We start from the raw sequence: 19,983 nt of genomic DNA, 5'->3' as shown, positions 1-19,983 counted from the left end.
AGCTCCGCCTCCCGGGTTCACGCCATTCTCCTGCCTGAGCCTCCTGAGTAGCTGGGACCACAGGCGCCTGCCACCATGCCTGGCTAATTTTTTGTATTTTTAGTAGAGATAGGGTTTCACCGTGTTAGCCAGGATGGTCTTGATCTCCTGACCTTGTGATTCACCAGTCACAGCCTCCCAAAGTGCTGGGATTACAGGTGTGAGCCACCGTGCCCGGCCATGCTTTAAATATTAAATTTAAAAATTACTTTTCCAATGTATACAGAAAAAAGCCTTTCACTGACTATACAAATATGACAAAAAGTAAGGTACCTTTTTAACCTTATGTCTCATATATATAACTCTATATGTCATAATAAATATTTCTCCAATGATGTTCACATATAATGCTTCCACTGTAATTTTTTTCTATACAAGCCACAATTTTTTTTATTATTATTCTTTGAGACAAAGTCTCCCTCTGTTGCCCAGGCTGGAGTGCAGTGGTGTGATCTTGGCTCACTGCAACCTCTGCCTCCCAGGTTCAAGCAATTCTCCTGCCTCAGCCTCCCAAGTAGCTGGGATTACAGGTGCCCACCACCATGCCCAGCCAATTTTTGTATTTTTAGTAGAGACGGGGTTTCACCATGTTGGTCAGGCTGGTCTTGAACTCCTGACCTCAGGTGATTCACTTGCCTCGGCCTCCCAAAGTGCTGGGATTACAGGCGTGAGGCACCACGCCCGGCCACAATCCATAATTTTTACATCCTTTATTCTTAATCACAATGAACATGATCCATTTTTAAAATAACACTTTATTTTTCTCCTGAAGTAAATCCATGTATATTCTTTCAACAGGTCACAAAGGCCTTCCAGGCCAGATAGCTCAACATACTCCCAGCAGGGATGCAGTATAGTAAATTCTGTTCATTTTGCTTTGTTTATTTACTCATGTAACAAATTAAATTTTGTGTGAATCAGTGTCATCTTCATTGTTACTTCTGCATTATTGCATTTGTTAGGGTTCTTTCATTGCAAGCAACAGAAACCAACCAGGGCTATGGTGGACAAAAAAAAAAAAAGGAATGTATTGAAAGAATATCAGGGTTTCTTAGAATCAAAATGACTCTGGAGAACTGGGCTTGGGGTCAGACTCTTCTCTGAGCTCCAGACCTTAGCGGCTACAAGTGGATTTCTTTTTTCTTTTTTTTTTTTTTCTGAGATGTAGTCTCTTTCTGTGGCCCAGACTGGAGTGCAGTGGCACAATCTCAGCTCACTGCAACCTCCGCCTCCCGTATTCACGCCATTCTCCTGCCTCAGCCTCCCGAGTAGCTGGGACTACAGGCACCCGCCACCATGCCTGGCTAATTTTTTGTATTTTTAGTAGAGAGACGGGGTTTCACTGTTTTAGCCAGGATGGTCTCGGTCTCCTGACCTCGTGATCCGCTGCCTCAACCTCCCAAAGTGCTGGGATTACAGGCGTGAGCCACCGCGCCCGGCCCCTACAAGTGGATTTCTTAAAGGCACCTCAGGATCTCTTCCTCCCCTTCTCAGACAAACTTTTCTCCTGCTTAAACATTTTCCATGGCTCTCAATTGCCCTTAGTATAGTCAAGAACTTATGCTCAGAAAGGCCTCTCTGACTGTATTAATCTGTTCTCACACTTCTTTAAAGAACCTCCCAAGACTGGGTAATTTATAAAGAAAAGAGGTGTAATTGACTCAATTCCACATGGCTGAGAGGCCTCCGGAAACTTACAATCATGGCAGAAGGAGAAGCAGCCACGACTTATATCGCAGCAGGTGAGAGAGATAGAGAGACCACATGAAGGAGGAACTGTCACACACTTATAAAACCATCAGATCTCATCCGAACTTATTCACTTTCACGAGAACTGCATGAGAGAAACCGGCCCCATGATCCAGTCACCTCCCACCAAGTCTCTCCCTCGATACGTGGGGTTTATGGGGATTATAATTTGAGATGAGATTTGCATAAGAACACAGCCAAACCATATCACTAACCTTCAATGATCTTGAATGTGTTGCCTGCACTAACTTCGCCTTTCCCAACTCCCGCTCAGCACCCATCCCCTTCCAATCAGACCTCTGTCTAACTCGTCAGCATCCTCTCATGCCAAGTTCTCTCGACCAGTAAGCTAGAGCTTCCTAACTGGTTTGACAAAGCCCACAGCACTTCTGTAAGCTGATCACAAAGATGCCAAACTATTGAACTGTTTGATATGGCCGGAAGCAGGGGTAGGTCCATTGATGCTTACATGCAATGAGGTGAAAACACCAGGAAGTGAGCTCCAATCCAGTCATGCTGATCTCCTTCACGCCCACAAGTGAGTCAGTCTCTCCTCTGCATCCAGGCTTCTATCCATGATGTTCCCACTGCCCAGAATACTGTGCCCAACTCCTCACCCAGCTTATCCTTTGAGACTCAAGTTTTGCACCAATTCTTCTAGGAGACCTTCGCCACCTTCCCATATTTGGTTCGCACACCCTATCATTCAGACCCACAGAACTCTTTACTGCATCTTTTGAAATATCTGTGGCACTAGAAGTCATTTTCATGAATGTCTGACTCCCCCAGCTATATACCCAGCGGATCAGGGTCTCGGTCTGGTTCACTGCTATATTTCCAGCCACAAGAAGAATGCAGGCAGATAAACATTCAATAAATTGTTGGTGCTGAGTGATTGTTGGCAATCATGATTCCCTAGATTTAGATAAGTAAAAATAATAGCAATTATTATCTTCTATGTGTAGACTCTTTTAAAATTGTTTTTGTAATTAGAATCCTTTCTTATCTGGAAATAAAGAAAGTGAAACACTGTAAAAAGAAATTAACAATACACCTAAGGTGGACCATCCCATTAGTGGGAGATCAGTAATGAGAACTCAAGTTCTCTGCCTTGGCCCTCTGTTAATTAGAAGTTTGGGAAAGCTTTGGGCAGGTCTCTGACTTTCTAAGTCTGAAATCCTGTAGAGAAGCTAGAATTCTTTTTCAGAAAATACACATGACTGCCACAGTCATAGACAGACTTTTAGTTAGCATGAGGTACTGGTCTGACCCATTATAGCAGCATAATCATGCTCATATTGCTTTCTGCTGATTCGCCTGAAATTTCAAGCATTAGAAGAGATCTGGTTATAAAATTTTTTTATTATCTGTCATCTATCAATTTGGTGTTTTGATTTAAAAATGCAACCAAAAAGATAACAGGAAAAGCACTGAAAATATACCATTGTTATGGTTATTCAAAGAAATTTTTTACAATTTTGTAAAATTGCTAGCTCTCTACTTGGGTTTTTCTCTAATGATTCCACACAATTCACAGAGGCAGCTGAAAAGAAGGAAAAGGGCTTCTGGTAAGAAATATAAGAGGGCAAATGCAGCAACCATGTGTAATTCTGATTTCTTTTCAATACGTCATGTGACATTTCTGATTATAAATTGATGGCAGACCCGCACTGGTATGAAAAATTTACTATTATGTCATGCAGACATGTTATTCATAACAATGTACCAGATGGAAAATGTGAGCACTTTAAATGGAAAGTGAGTTATTTGGTCTTTCTATTTTGTATAAATCTTCAAAGCATAAATTAAAAGCAGAAGAGTGCCTTATACAGTTTCAAGATCTAAAAACCTCTACCATACTCTGCAAATTTCTCAGCAGTGTGAAGGACAGTGTGTTCAGCTAGCCAGACAGACACTCTTATCTATTCTCTATGTTGTTGTTCCACTCTGGGATGACTGGGTTAAAGAAAAATGTACCCTGAAATGAGTATTTCCAACTCTAAATATGCAACATGAACCTTGAGGCCAGACAGGGTTTATTTTAGTTTCTGCTCACAGTGCTGTGTGTGCTGCTTCATGTTGAAAGTTTTCTCATTCAGAAAATATTTCAATCTTTCATGGTTTTGCAGTGACTACGTAAAAGAAGCCTCAATGCACAGAGAAATAATCTCTTAGATAGCCAATTGAAATGTATTTATTTTCATTTTGTATTGCCTGAATAATTTATGTGTTATGTTTTGCTACTTATAGAGATGAGGAACTTAAAAGGCAAGTTTTTAGAGCTAGGGAAGCTTTTGTTTTTCTTCCATAAACATCAAACTAGTACACAGAATGTCCTCATTAAGCAATATAATAAAATAAAAGGTGAATATTTAATACATAAGGAGAAATAGAAAAATTCACACTTACATTATTGCCATACACCTCAATGCATAAAAGAACTACAAAGCGTGAAACTGAAATGTCAAAATGACAAAACCTCTAAAACGGAAATATCTCCATTGGCCAAGAATCTATAAATTATTTCTACCCTTAAATACCAGCATGGGAAACTATAGAGCATACGTTAAACTTGGAAAATAGGAAACAAAGCTTCTGTGACAAGGACAATGTGGCATATCAAGTGCTTACACTACCCTGCCACTTCCTACTTCAATCCATCCCATATGGAACTGCCAGAAGAGCCTTCTGCAGTTCTGAACATGTTGCTCCCTGGGTTGAAAATATTCAAAGGCTTCTTCTTATCTACAGAATACTTAAAAACCCCTAAGTCTTTAGTTTGGGGCTTGAAATATGTTGAAATATTTATAAAGTTATGTTATGACAAAGATTTGCTTCAAAATAATCTGGGAGACAGAAGAGAAGGAGGGAGGAAGTAGAGTCATAGATGGAATATAACTGATCATGAGTTGATCAATGTAGAAAATGGGTGGTAACCACATGGCTTTCATTATTCAACTTTCCCTACTTTTATGTGTTTATAAAGTTAAAAACAAAGCAACAACCCTTCACCTTAACATTCAAAACCTTCTATAATTTGGACCTAATAATTTACCTTTCAAGTTTACAGTTAACCCCTCAAGCAACTAAAGTCACATCCAAATTCATTGTCAAAATTTTGTCCCTGAGTATATCTTTTCTTGACTCAGCACCTTTGTTCCAGCCATTTTTCCTTCCTGGGATGTACGTGTCTCCCTGCTTTGATTATTGGTCCATATTTTCTGAGCCTGAGTTTCCTCCTCTTTAAAATAATGGGTATGGACCGGGTGCAGTGGCTCATGCCTGTAATCCCAGCACTTTGGGAAGCCAAGGTAGGTGGATCGCCAGAGGTCAGGAGTCGAGACCAGCCTGACCAACACAGTGAAAACCCATGTCTACTAAAAATACAAAAATCAGTCAGGCGTGGTGGCACATGCCTGTAATCCCAGCTACTCGGGAGGCTGAGGCAGGAGAATCCCTTGAACCCAGGAGGCAGAGGTTGCAGTGAACCGAGATAGCACCACTGCACTCCCACCTGGGCGACAGAGCAAGACTCAGTCTCAAAAAAAATAAAAATAAAAATAAAATGACAGATATGGACTAGAAAATTCCCAAGGTCTCTTCCAGCTTGAAATTACTGAATGAGGCTTGACACTCACTTCTAAAGGCAAAGATCTACTTAGGAATAAAATCTGTGGAACAGAGGACTCAACTAGCTACAGTCTGAGCTGGAACTGATGTCACCTGTAATATCAAGTTCTTTGGGGGATTTCAATAAAATTAGATTCCCCTCCCCCACCTTTTAAAAAAATGTTTCACTATTATTGACTTCTTTGAAACTTTTCATCTCAAATGAAAGCTGGCCTAAATAATCTGTAAGGTCCACTTAGCAATACATTCCTGTTTCTGGGGAGACAGGATGCCTTAGGGAGAGAGGTACTTTGAGACTGAGACTAGGTCATTAAGGACTGGTGGTAGGAATATGGCAAAAGAGTGTGAGATTGCGAAGCGTGGAAATGAAAAATGGGTTCTCCATGTACCATCTGAGCACTAGTTCTCTTATGTCAAATGACTTAGAGTGAGCATTTTTGTTGCTTAGATTTTCATTATTGTTAATTAAAATCACTTGAGTGATTAAAAACTCTTGGCAGCCACTGAATGTAACAAAAGAGCAAAAATTTGTTAATAGATTATTTAAATCTACTTAAATTGTTTTAAGTGATTATTCAAAATAAATAAATATTCTTATTGTCTGATTACAAAAGTCACACACATTTGAACCAAATGGCTTTGGTTATGTATCTCTGTTCCTCTTCCATGATCACTATCCCCCCTCACCCACCCACCAGAGTACAACAGGTATGTTTGTGCTCTGTGAGCCTGTCTGATTGGATCAGAGGGTAGAGATTCTCTCTATCAGGGTTCTATAGCTGGGATTCAAATTAATTAATCAATCTGAATGTTTAAAGTGGGAATGTTACGTAGGAGGCTCTGTGAGCTGACCGTTAGAACTCTTGGTTGACAATGACAGAAATGCAAACTCAAATGTGCTTAAACAAAATATAATAACTTATTGGCTCAATAACTTAGAAGTCCAGAAGCATGATATGTACAATGCAGCACGGTATAGATGCTCAAATGACATCTTCAGAGCTGAGCCCTTCCATCTCAGAGCTCACTTTTCTTTGGGGTGCCTTCATTCTCAGGAAGGCTGTTCCCACACAGAGGCAGAGTAATCACCAGTAGCATCACACCTACATTCTACCACTTTAGCAATTCCAAACAGAAGTGTGATTATTAATTAATTCTTTAAAAATTCTCAGGAAGGGTTTCCATTGGCCTAGTTTGGACTGCAAGCCCAGCCATGAACCAATAGTAAAGGCTGTTGGTAATCAGGTACTGCAGTGCTCTGATTACTGGGACCTGAATCAAAATCCCACCCTGAGATCAGCAGGACCTGAAAAGCATGCACTGAAAGTGGAGAATGAATGGGTCTTTAGAGGAAAATCGGGGTGTTTTCTCTTATCACAGGGTCACATATTAGAAAAAGAGGTGATAATATTAGGTTGGTGTGAAAGTGATCACAATTTTTGCTTTTATATTCAATGTAACATATTCAATGGCAAAACCGTGATTACTTTCACATCAACCTAATACTTAGTTAATTGACCATTAATTCACCGATCGGCTGAGGAACTATCTAGGGCCAGCTTTGGAACAGCCCCTTCTTGGAGAGAAGATATATAAACAGAAAGTTGCTAGCAGAATGGACTGACTGAGTGGCTACAGACTTGGGCTTTTTATGATGTAAGTGGCTGTGGTGCTTTCCCATTCAACTGATTGACTACTGAGCCTTATTCATTGGTCATTGTTTATCTTTGCTTGGATTATGCTGGGAGAGAATGACCAAGGCATTTGGACAAATCCAAGGAAAAGCATATTTAGGGTTCCTACCTGGTCCGCTGTATATGTAAACATGGCTTACCAAATTCCTGGCCAGGCGTGGTGGTTCATGACTGTAATTTCAGCACTTTGGGAAGCCGAGGCGGAAAGATCACTTGAGGTCAGAAGTTCAAGACCGGTCTGGCCAACATGGCAAAACACTGTCTCTACTAAAAATACAAAAATTAGCCAGGTGAGGTGGCAGACACCTGTAATCCCAGCTACTGGGAGGCTGAAGTAGTAGAACCACTTAAACCCGGAAGGCAGAGGTTGCAGTGAGCCCAGATCATGCCACTGCACTCCAGCCTGGGCGACAGAGCGTGAGACTCTATTAAAAAAAAAAAAAAAAAAATCCTGGAGTAAGTCTGAGGTATCAGGAATAAGCCTATTTATCAAATATAGCATAGTAACCTGTTGATCCAGTGTGCCTTGTCAGTTAATTTTCTCATTACTTACCTTTGAAGAAAATAAACTATACAGATTTAGTGTTTGCCAACAGGCAGAATATGTGGTTCCATTCACTGTCCAAATAAGCAGATGTAATCAGTTTCTCATTTCTACAAAATACAAACCTTTTATTGGTAAATTTATTATAATTTAGAATGAATACATTGCCCCTCTTCATGCTTACAAAAATTCAGTTAACCTTAATCCAACTCAAGCCTCACCGCCTTTATAAATCCTTCCTTGATCACTCTGTCTACAACAATTTTCTTTCACTTCTTTCTTTTCTCTCACTTTTTCTTTCTCATTTTCTTTTTCTACAATAATAATACTAAATGTTACTCATTGAGCAACTATTATGTGCCAGGCACTCTGCTAAATATTTGTTAAGAATGATCCCTTTAAAATCCAACCAACAAGGTAGGTTATTAAAGATGAGGCTTGTTTTGCAGAAGCATGGAGAAGCTAAAAAGCTTTGTCCAGTGTCACCTAATTTAGTGATAGAGCATGGCTTTGAACCCAGATAGTCTGATTCTCAAGCCCATGCCCTTAGCCACTTTACTACACAACCTCTCACTGCACTTTTGATTATGTTATGTTATGTGGCAAAAGGGATTTTGCAGATGTAATTAAGGTTATTAATTAGTTATTTTTGTGTTAATTAAAAGCAGATTATCTGGTGGGCCTAATCTAATCACATGAACCTTTTAAAAGCAAAGAACTTTCTCAGACTGGTGACAGAGGAAATGTCAGAGAGATTCAAAGCACAAGGCCACTGCTACCTGAAGATGGAGGGGAACACGTGCAAGGACTGGAGAGCTGCTTCTAGTTTCTGAGAACAACCGCTGGCAACAACCACCAGGAACTGAATTCTGCCAACAATCCATCTGAGTTTGGAGGCAGACTCTTCTCCAGAGCCTTCAGATAAGAGCCCAGCCTTGATTTCAGCCTCATGAGACCCTAAGCAGAAAACCCACTCAAGCCCACCCAGACTTCTGACCTACTGAACTGTGAGATAATAAATGAGTGTTGTTTTAACGGGCTAGATTTGTGGTCATTTGTTCTACAGCAGCAGAAAACTAACCCAAGGCCAGATGCAGTGGCTCACACCTATAATCCCAGCACTTTGGCAGGCTGAGGAGGGCGGATCACCTGAGGTTAGGAGTTTGAGACCAGCCTGGCCAACATGGTGAACCCTCGTCTCTACCAAAAATACAAAAATTAACCAGACATGGTGGCAGAGGCCTGGCCAACATGGCAAAACCCCATCTCTACTAAAAGTACAGGAATTAGCCGAGCATGGTGGTGTGCACCTGTAATCCCAGCTACTCGGAAGGCTGAAACAGGAGAATCACTTGAACCCAGGAAGCAGAGGTTGCAGTGAGCCGAGATTGTGCCATTGCACTCCAGCCTGGGTGACAGAGTGAGACTCTGTCTCAAAAAAAGAAAACTAATGCACACTTTTTTAAAACTAGGTGAACCATATGAAATTGCCAATATTGACTGTTGTGACCTACAGAAATAATTACTTCATTTGACTCAATCTAACATTATTTGAGGATGATCGAGCTAATATTATTTGCTGATGGGTTCTTAAAGACTTGACATTTTAGGAAGACACAAAAAAAAAAGGTTTATAAATTTTACTCATCCCCATGTTCTTTACTCCCCAAAATGCACACACCAAAAAAAGTATATATGTTGACAATTTCTCAGTTCTATGACAGAGAAAATGTCCTCTACTGCCTCACCTGTTGTTTCTAACTGCTGCTATTACCAATTGTGAAGATATTACAGTTCGTGTCTTTTCTCCAATGTGATCTTAAAATGTTTGAGATCAGAAACCATATTTTTGTTTCCAGCACAATGTTTGTTACATTAATAAATTTTCAGGTTTACCAGTGTTGGCACCTTGAAATGCAGAGTTAGTGATTCAGTTATGCAGAGTAACATTGGAGAACTTGCATTAGCATAACCACTAGAGAGAAAAGACGTTTTTCAGTGCAGACCCTAGATTGAGACTTTAAAACCCTTTATTTTCAAACTAAAAGAAGAGGTAAGGAGCACTGAAAGTTCCCATGTGCAAACACAGGACTCAGAGATGATGACCGAGGTGAAAATTGAACAGGTCATCCTTCTAAAACAGCCCATGAGGGCATCTTGAGAACAAAGGACAAAGCAATCTTCATTGTTATAAACTCTTAATTATCCAAGAGGCCAGCAATTGTGTTTTTTTTAACAGAGCTTAAAATACATATATTTTTATTTGCCTTTTACGTGTGTGGTCAAAAGACACAAAAGGTTAATTCAGTACAAGGTGCAATGTTTGATCCCATGGAAAGAGTTCTGAGGCAGAGTCAAGACCAAACAGCTCCTCCTAGTTGTCATTGAGGGCATGACACTTAATATCAAATATTAAGGAGATTTGTTTCTGAAGTGTAACTCTGAGATGGAATAAGAAAACTAGCCATGTATCCTGATCATTGTTGCCTCAAGGTCTGTGTATCAACTTTGTTCCATTCATACAGATAGTAAGTGGCTGTGGTTAATTGATGAATAATTGCCAGGTCACTAGAACCCATCCACTTGGGAACTCCCCAGGACTGTGCTTTCAAATTAATACAGTCCGTTCTTTGGGAAATTTTGTTCAGTGTTTTTCTTCTAAACTTTAGAATTATCCAAATAATTTTACCAATAAAATTTTAGTAATATACAGTACTATTTACAGAGTAATGCACAGAATCTATTTTCAGAACTAACAAAGGAATACTAGCAGTAAAAAAGATCCTGCAAGGATCTTTTTTAAAATCTGCTTAGAAAATAGATATGATTTAACACCTTAATTTGTAAAAATTTATTTCAAATGGTCTCCTTCAATAGCCCATTTTAAATGTTCTTTGTTCTTTTCTATTATTGCAAGCAGAGGCATGCTGTGTACTCTTAGTATTGTCTATTAACTAATACAAAAGAAAAAATTGGTGAAAAGGTTTTCATCATTGCATTGATCATTGCATCATTTCATCATTGCATCATTGCTCTTATAGAATACAAGTATTAGAATTGGAAGAGATCTTGGAAGGCAGGCAGTACAATACAAGCATGAGTGACTCCACTTCAAATACCATCCCCAAGTAATTTTATGTTTTTTGTTTAACTATGGCAGCCCATTTCAATCTTAGATAGCTCTTACCATTAGGAAGTTCATCTTTATAGTGAAATAAAATCCTACCTCCCTGTAATTTTTATCTTTAGTCATGAAAGTCAAACTGTACTTAAGATGTGGTTATTTTGTTCTTACCTTGCTAGTTATAGTTTAATCACCAGTCTTTAAGCACTGTGAAAATTCTAACATTCTCATTCTATCAAACTACATTCTACATTGTACAGCAATTTGTATCTCCATAGAAACAATTCCAACACATAGAATTGTAATTCCCAAATGGCATAATTGTAAACATTTTCTCAGATAACTTCAAAGCCATTTCTGAAATTTCTTCTAAAACATTCACATGAACTCAGATTGTGAAAATGAGTTATACCTCCTTTGAAGTCAAGTCGTTTTTTAATTCCTCCAAATATAAATGTTAAAAACTAAAATGTCAAAATAAGCAATGGTAGTATTAACACAGTTAATACTGAAGGTAAATGTTAAACACATGCTACTTTCTTTGCAAAGAGCATCTGCAAATTTAAAACCAAGAGTGGTTTCATTACAGACAAGTCTACTTGAAAAGTTATATTTAATTATTTTACACGACATATCTTGGCATTTTATACTTTTTTTAATTTTCAAAAGTTTATTTATAGAGAACACAGCTATTAGTGATGATGATTCTAGGTTTAGAGGGAACACATTTTCCCATTTCCTGGTGATTTTCCGTAAGCACAGTCTTGGTGCTCCTCTGGGCCAATTTTCCCATTTTGTTTCTCCTCTGGAGAAGTGAAGTGACGCACTGGCTTTGTAAATTTGGGGAAAATATCCAGACCAGCCTGATCAGCTCTGCTCTCCTTTTCTCTCCTGGGTAGGGAGGCTGCTCACTGCGATCTTTGCTGCTCCTCTGTTTGTCCATGCAGTTGGCTTTACTGGAACGGCAATGTGCCCTGTGTGGGCCACTCCTGGACAGCAGGGACTGCAGAGGATAGATGAGACTCCCTAACTCTGGGTACACTAGGCAGGCCTCCTTCACTCTCTTCCTGAGCCACTTCCTTCACCTTAGCCCCCATCAGTTCTCTATGTGGAATTCAGGCAGGAAAGAGATGAGCTGTTTAATGAGCGCTCCTCTCACCCCTAGGGACCCTCAAAATGGGAAATCATAAAGTAAAGGAGCAAAGATATTTTAATTACTTAAACAGAGGAGAGAAACAAAGCTTTTATTCTTGCTGGTGGTAAGGTATGAGCTCTTCATCTCTTCTCTTAGAAACAAAAGCAAATTTAGGATATAAATCTATATTCCTTGCGAAGATGTGTGCTCCAATATTCTGGGTATATGCAAAATGTGCAAATGAGTGTTTAGGAAGTGCACATATATCATTATTTTATATTTGGGCATTTTTAGGTGAAGTTAAAAAAATTATAATGGACAAAAGCTTTTTTACAGTTATGTAATTTTTGAACCCAAGGAATAAGAATTAATCTAATTCAACATATTTGTTTTATACATAGGGAAACTGAGGCACAAAGATTTAAGTATAATCAAGTTCACACAGATATATACTGACAGAACAGGAACTGGAATGTCAATTATATAAAAATTATAATTGATAAATATCATACCACCCAAAGCCATCAGTGCCACTGTCAAGCATCTTTGCAATATACTAATGATGTGAATAGACCAGATATAATTTTATCCAGCTTTTACAATGAGAGTAATTAAGTCATTAAATTATACAAATACATACCCTTTCTACAATCATAAGGCAAATCAATAATAAATTAATAAATAACCTAATTTCTATCAGTGCTTACTATGCCACCAGATTTCACATATTCAACTTTTAACAGTAATTGTTCACAGAGATGTGTTACAAAATGGGCTAATTTTCAACCCAAAAGAATTTTTCTCTTAGAACTAACAAGGCAACTTAGACTAGATTGTACTACTACAGATTCTTGATCATACTGCTGGGTAACTAAAAATCAAAATAGTTATTGCAAGAATTATGTACATTATGTGTAACAATTAACTTTCTAAGACAGTTCCTTTTTATTGTCAATATTAATGACATTTCAGAACTTGAGTTTTAGGCAGTCTTCAGTCAGCAATTTCATCTTACCATAAACTGAGCAAGCTTTTCACAACATACTCATTTTTGTCTTGAACAATAAATAGTACTCCCCATATTCACTCACATTGTTTTATGCACTATGAGGTCATTTGAACCTCATGGGCTTCTTTCACATCAGCAATTCCAACAGAAGAGATTTCTTTGAATTTTGCTGCTTAGGCAGAAATCCAATATTGAGGCGATAGACAAGAAAACATAAAAATGAATCATGAAAGCTGACGTGTCATTTGGGAGAATGGCAAAGAAGAATACAGCATCGCAAATCAAAACAGATTGAGAGTCTAAAATCAGCGGTTGAGAAAAGCTTTCTAGGTGGCTGAGAGCTGACTTACCCCAAGAATGGTCATCTCTGGCATGTAGAAGCTTCATCATCTAACCTTTCAAGAGGGATTTATTGAACATTTGTCATGTGCCCAACTTGGTGCTCCATGCTTGAAAGAAGAATACAAAAGAAATCAAAATATCATCCCTGCTCTTAGGAGATTTATTCTTTAATTGGGACGAGAAAAAAGATCAGATACCTGAAATAACTAGGCTAATTACAACATAAAATCTCTTACGCAACTTCCATGCAACCCACTTCCCAACTGTGCTCTGCTTTCCCTCCATAAAATGTACTGGTGATGTCCAAGGTATACTCAAAGCTCATGATTCCACCCTAGCAGGTCACTGCTCTTGTGCTCTTATAATTTGAGTTATATGTTTAACAGAAGTCAGTTGTTGGGTACCAAACTGTTTATTGCCATTGTAATGGATTTGATAATTATGTAATTAAGCTGTTTTTGCCTTTTGTATTCGTCTGTTTTGCATTGCTATAAAGAAATACTTGAGGCTGGGCAATTGGTTAAGAAAAGAGGTTTATTTATTCTGCAGGCTGTACAAGCATGGCAATATACAGCATCTGCTTGGCTTCTGGGAAGGCCTCAGGAAGCTTTTACTGATGGCAGAAGGTGAAGGGGGAGCAGGTATGTCACAGGGAGAGAGAAAGGGGGAAAGAGAGAAAAGGGAGGAAGTGCCAGACTCCTTTTAACAATCAACTCTCCCAAGAACTAATAGAGTGAGAACTCACTCATTACCATGAGGATGGCACCAGGCTACTGATGAGGGATCTGCCCTATTACCCAAACACCTCCGCTAGACCACACCTCCAACATTGGTGACATGGTTTGGCTGTGTCCCCACCCAAATCTCATCTTGAACTGTAGCTCCCATTATCCCCATGTGTCATGAGAGGGACCAAGTTCGAGGTAATTGAATCATGGAGGTGGGCTCTCCTGTGCTGTTCTTGTGATAGTGAGTGAGTCTCAGGAGATCTGATCGTTTTATAAACAGCAGTTCCCCTGTACATGCTGTCTTGCCTGCCGCCATGTAAAATGTGCCTTTGCTCCTCCTTCGCCTTCCTTCATGACTGTGAAGACTTCCCAGCCATTAAGTCTCTTTTTCTTTATAAATTACTCAGTCTCAGGTATTTCTTCATATCAGTATGACAATGGACTAATACAATTGGGGATCACATTTCAACATGAGATTTGGAGGGGGTGAATATCCAAACCATATTATCTTTAAAATCAAAATGTTGAAAGAGAGCAATTCCTAAGAAAACCAATTTGAATTACTTTGGAAAGACTCAATAAAATTGAGATATTTAAAATATTGCTGTTAATTAAGTTTGGGCAAGACAACTATAAAAGATTGGAGAAAATATTATAAGAATCTGGAAGGAAATTTCACTCAGATGGTCTACACCAGCAGTCAGCAAACTTTTTCCTAAATGAACACATAGTAAATATTTTCAGTTTTGTAGTCAATATGGTCCCTGTCACAACTGCTCAACTGTGCCACTGTAGCAGAAAAGTAGCCAGGGACAATACATTTTTAAAAATAGATGTGGCTATATATTTTTAAACTTCATTTATGAACACTGAAATTTGAATCTCATATAACATTCTCATGTCATAAAATATTATTTTTAAATTTTTCAACTGCATAAATTCTAAAAATCATTCTTAGCTCACAGGCCGCACAAAAACAAAGGGTAGGCTGGATTTGGCACCTGGGTTTGCTGACTCCTAGGTTAAGTTACATATCTTTTTTTTTTTTTTAATTAATTAATTAATTTATTTTTTTATTTTTTTATTTTTTATTGATCATTCTTGGGTGTTTCTTGCAGAGGGGGATTTGGCAGGGTCACAGGACAATAGTGGAGGGAAGGTCAGCAGATAAACAAGTGAAGAAAGTTCTCTGGTTTTCCTAGGCAGAGGACCTTGCGGCCCTCCGCAGTGTTTGTGTCCCTGGGTACTTGAGATTAGGGAGTGGTGATGACTCTTAACGAGCATGCTGCCTTCAAGCATCTGGTTAACAAAGCACATCTTGCACCGCCCTTAATCCATTCAACCCTGAGTGGATACAGCACATGTTTCAGAGAGCACAGGGTTGGGGGTAAGGTCACAGATCAACAGGATCCCAAGGCAGAAGAATTTTTCTTAGTACAGAACAAAATGAAGTCTCCCATGTCTACCTCTTTCTACACAGACATGGCAACCATCCGATTTCCCAATCTTTTCCCCACCTTTCTCCCCTTTCTATTCCACAAAACCGCCATTGTCTTCATGGCCCGTTCTCAATGAGCTGTTGGGTACACCTCCCAGACGGGGTGGTGGCCGGGCAGAGGGGCTCCTCACTTCCCAGTAGGGGTGCCCCTCACCTCCCGGACGGGGTGGCTGGCTGGGCGGGGGGCTGACCCCCCCCACCTCCCTCCCGGACGGGGCGGCTGGCCGGGCGGGGGGCTGACCCCCCCACCTCCCTCCCGGACGGGGCGGCTGGCTGGCCGGGCAGAGGGGCTCCTCACTTCCCAGTAGGGGCGGCCGGGCAGAGGCGCCCCTCACCTCCCGGACCGGGGTGGCTGGCCAGGTGGGGGGGTAACCCCCCCACCTCCCTCCCGGACGGGGCGGCTGGCCGGGCGGGGGGCTGACCCCCCCACCTCCCTCCCGGACGGAGCGGCTGGCCGGGCAGAGGTGCTCCTCACTTCCCAGTAGGGGCGGCCGGGCAGAGGCGCCCCTCACCTCCCGGACAGGGCAGCTGGCCGGGCGGGGGGCTGATCCCCCCACCTCCCTCCCGGACGGGGCGGCTGGCCGGGCGGGGGGCTGACCCCCCCACCTCCCTCCCGGACGAGGTGGCTGCCCGGCGGAGACGCTCCTCACTTCCCAGACGGGGTGGCTGCCCGGCGGAGGGGCTCCTCACTTCTCAGACGGGGCGGTTGCCAGGCAGAGGGTCTCCCCACTTCTCAGACGGGGCGGCCGGGCAGAGATGCTCCTCACATCCCGGACGGGGCGGCAGGGCAGAGGTGCTCCCCACATCTCAGACGATGGGCGGCCGGGCAGAGACGCTCCTCACTTCCCAGATGTGATGGCGGCCGGGAAGAAGCGCTCCTCACTTCCTCGATGGGATGGTGGCTGGGCAGAGACGCTCCTCTTTCCAGACTGGGCAGCCAGGCAGAGGGGCTCCTCACATCCCAGACGATGGGCAGCCAGGCGGAGACGCTCCTCGCTTCCCAGACGGGGGGTGGCCGGGCAGAGGCTGCAATCTCGGCTCTTTGGGAGGCCAAGGCAGGCGGCTGGGAGGTGGTTGTAGCGAGCCGAGATCACGCCACTGCACTCCAGCCTGGGCGCCATTGAGCACTGAGTTAACGAGACTCCGTCTGCAATCCCGGCACCTCGGGAGGCCGAGGCTGGCAGATCACTCGCGGTTAGGAGCTGGAGACCAGCCCGGCCGACACAGCAAAACCCCGTCTCCACCAAAAAAGTACGAAAACCAGTCAGGCGTGGCGGCGCGCGCCTGCAATCGCAGGCACTCGGCAGGCTGAGGCAGGAGAATCAGGCAGGGAGGTTGCAGTGAGCTGAGATGGCAGCAGTACCGTCCAGCTTCGTCTCAGCATCAGAGGGAGACTGTGGAAAGAGAGGGAGACCGTGGGGAGAGGGAGAGGGAGAGGGAGAGGGAGAGGGAGAGGGAGAGGGAGAGGGAGAGGGAGGGAGAAGTTACATATCTTAAAGAATAGAGAGAAATTTGGAATTGCTGCCTCAAAAGGCAAATGCATTCTGTTTTTAGTGTTCATTTAATTTTATTAAATGTGATACATTATGCTAGTCTCCTTGGGCTGCCATAACAGATACCACAAATTAGGGGGCTTAAATAATGGAAATTCATTTTCTCACAGTTCTGGAGGCTGGTAGTCCAAGATCAAGTTCTGGCAGGGTTCGTTTCTGGTGCAGGCTCTTTTCCCGTTACATTCCTTTTCCTCTGTGCTTGCCTGGGGTCAGGAAGGCGTACAGGGTGGGGGAGATGTCTCTGGTGTCTCTTCTAATAAGGATGCTAATCTTATAGGATCGGGGTCTTGGTCTCTAAATATTCATACATGTATAGATCACTATTCTTGTTTCCTTCTCACAATATCTTCTCTTTCTACAGTCACGATTTTAGGTTTTAGTTTGTTTTTATTTTTCACTTTCTTCTATTTTTTGCATTGCCTCTTATTCTTTTGTTTTGTATTCTATAAATTCACTTTAACCTTTTGTGTCAGAGGCTTTTCTCAAAGGTTTGGTGACTGATCCTTTGACATCCATTCATGTTTAGAATCGGGACACTAAAGATCTGATTGGAAACTGCACAGAGGAGTGGAGCTTAGTGACTGATTGGCAACACTATAGCTGATGGGGTTAGAATCTGGCTATTTCACTGCAGGACTCCCCAGTGTCAGATCTACAGATTATTGTCTCCAAAGAGACTAAGTCCAGAGAGAACATTTTCAATCTGCCACATGGAGAGTAAGCATGTATACCTTCACTTAACTCTCCATTTTTTTTAGCCCTGTGCTTCACCACTATCACCCTCCCTGCCACTGAGTTTGGGGTTTTTCTGGTTCAATCTATCTACACAGCAAATTTCCTGGGTCCTACTTGGGCAAGAGGAGTGGATCAGTCCATGGCTGGGTAGAATAGGGGCAGGAGTAAAGAGGGCGTCCAGTTATTCTTTATGCAGAGACTTTCAAACACCTCTCAGTCCCACTTTCCTTCCCTCCCTTCAGAGGTACCTGATGCCTCCCATGATTGAGGCTTTCCGGGTTTCTTGAATATCAATCAGCTTCTTTTTTTTGGCTGGCAGGCATTAATTCTGTGACCTTAGGTATCACTTCTCCACCTGTGTTCCTTTTTCCAAAATGTTGTTGTCTCTCATCTACTGTCTCCTTTCTTATTCTCTTTATTCTTGTAGGTTTAAATTGTTTTCATCTCTGAACTATAGGTGTGATTTCAGGAGGGTGTAGAGGAAATGCTTGTGTTCAGTCTACTGTGTCTTAGGTTCGTGCATTTTAAATATTGCCAAAATGTCCTTTTAAAAGATTACCTCAATTTTCACTCCTAAAAATCTGTGCACATGTATACATTTTTCCAACTGACACACTTGCCAATAGTGTACAAAAATCAACCTTTTTATCTCTGTCAACTGACTAGTACATTTTACATTCCTTAAAAGTAGAGCCTACATCTTATCTATCAACGTCTCCTACACACAATGATTGACACAAAAACATCTTTAAGAAAGAGCAAGAATCAGCATGCTCGTTAAGAGCCATCACCACTCCCTAATCTCAAGTACCCAGGGACACAAACACTGCGGAAGGCCGCAGGGTCCTCTGCCTAGGAAAACCAGAGACCTTTGTTCACTTGCTTGTCTGCTGACCTTCCCTCCACTATTGTCCTGTAACCCTACCAAATCCCCCTCTGCGAGAAACACCCAGGAATGATCAATAAAAAAAAAAAAAAAAAAAAAAAAAAAAAAAAAAAAAAAAAAAAAAAAAAGAAAGAGCAAGAATCAACAAATTCAGCCCTTCAGTTAACCAGGCATTTGCCTTTGGGCATATTATGTCATGCCTCTGGAGTTCTATCTATGAACCTAAATTTATCACTCATTCTCTTGTTATCATTAATACTCCAGGTGCTTGGATTCATTTGCTAGGGTAATACAAAGTACCACAGAATGAAGGCCTTAAACCACAGAAATGCATTGTCTTACACTTCTCAAAACCAGAAGTCCAAAATCAAGATGTCAGCACGGTGGGTTCCTTCTGAAGGTTGTGAGGAAGAATCTATTCCATGCCTCTCCTCCAGCTTCTGGTGGTTTGCGGTAAATCTTTGTTTCTCCTTGGCTTGTAGATGCCTCACCCTGATCTTTATCTTCATCTTTCCTGGCATTCTCCCTGCCCGTGTGTCTGTTTCCCCCTCTTATAGGACAGCAGTCATATTGGATTGGGATCCACCCTGATGTACGTGTTTTAACTTGATGACCTCTTTAAAGATCCTATTTCCAAATCGGGTTACATTCTGAAAGACTGGGGGTCCAGACTGAATTTGGGAGGGACATCATTCAAACCATAACAGTTCTCTTAGCAGGTGCTCAAGAATATTTAACGGAAGACTTGAATTTATTACTTAAAAACAAATGGTAAAATATTATGGGAGTTTAGCATAGAAGCTAAAATTCTGCATGGAGTTTATGGAAAGCTAGGAAAAGAGAGGAAACTTGAAAGTAGAATTGCAAATACCAGGGCAAAGCTAGTAAACAAATCACACGCAGTCAGCAGGAACAGAGCAGCTGAGCAACTAGGCATGTAAGGAAGGTAGTGCATCATACTGGTTACTATGAAAGCTGGGCTGTTGTAACAAAGCTGCTTAGTAACACAGGGCCTTCTACAATAAAGGAGGGTGTCTACTTCTCATGCAACAGTCTCAAAGTGAATGGCTCATGTCAATAGTCAAGGTCTGCTCTTCATGATGATTCAGGTCCCAAATTTTTCCAAGACATTTTGATCATCTACATGGTTAGAAGCTGGGTGTCCTCTGTGTTGTGTATTTTAGCTAGTGGGAATGAACAAGGGAATCTGGAGGAGTGACGTTATTAAACTAAGGCACAGAACCAGAGTTGGGATAGATCGCTTCTTCTCACAGTCCACTGATGAGGAACTATTTCTATTGCCATGCCTAACTACAA

At 41.4% G+C, this 19,983-nt stretch overlaps 1 long non-coding RNA gene across 1 annotated transcript; it reads right to left on the bottom strand.

Annotated features, from left to right (window-relative positions):
* Window positions 1-778: 778 nt before the first annotated feature.
* On the bottom strand, window positions 779-10,970 carry LOC109025935 (uncharacterized). Its single transcript, XR_002004891.2, has 4 exons — window positions 10,952-10,970; window positions 7,666-7,766; window positions 2,258-2,703; window positions 779-1,037 (listed from the first exon to the last, which is right to left on the bottom strand). It is a non-coding gene; the product is annotated as an uncharacterized lncRNA (long non-coding RNA).
* Window positions 10,971-19,983: the final 9,013 nt, after the last annotated feature.

The sequence above is a fragment of the Gorilla gorilla genome, chromosome 11 (genome assembly GCF_029281585.2).
Source record: "Gorilla gorilla gorilla isolate KB3781 chromosome 11, NHGRI_mGorGor1-v2.1_pri, whole genome shotgun sequence".
Classification (NCBI taxonomy): Eukaryota; Metazoa; Chordata; class Mammalia; order Primates; family Hominidae; genus Gorilla; species Gorilla gorilla.
This window is presented reverse-complemented; position numbering and strand designations above follow the sequence as displayed.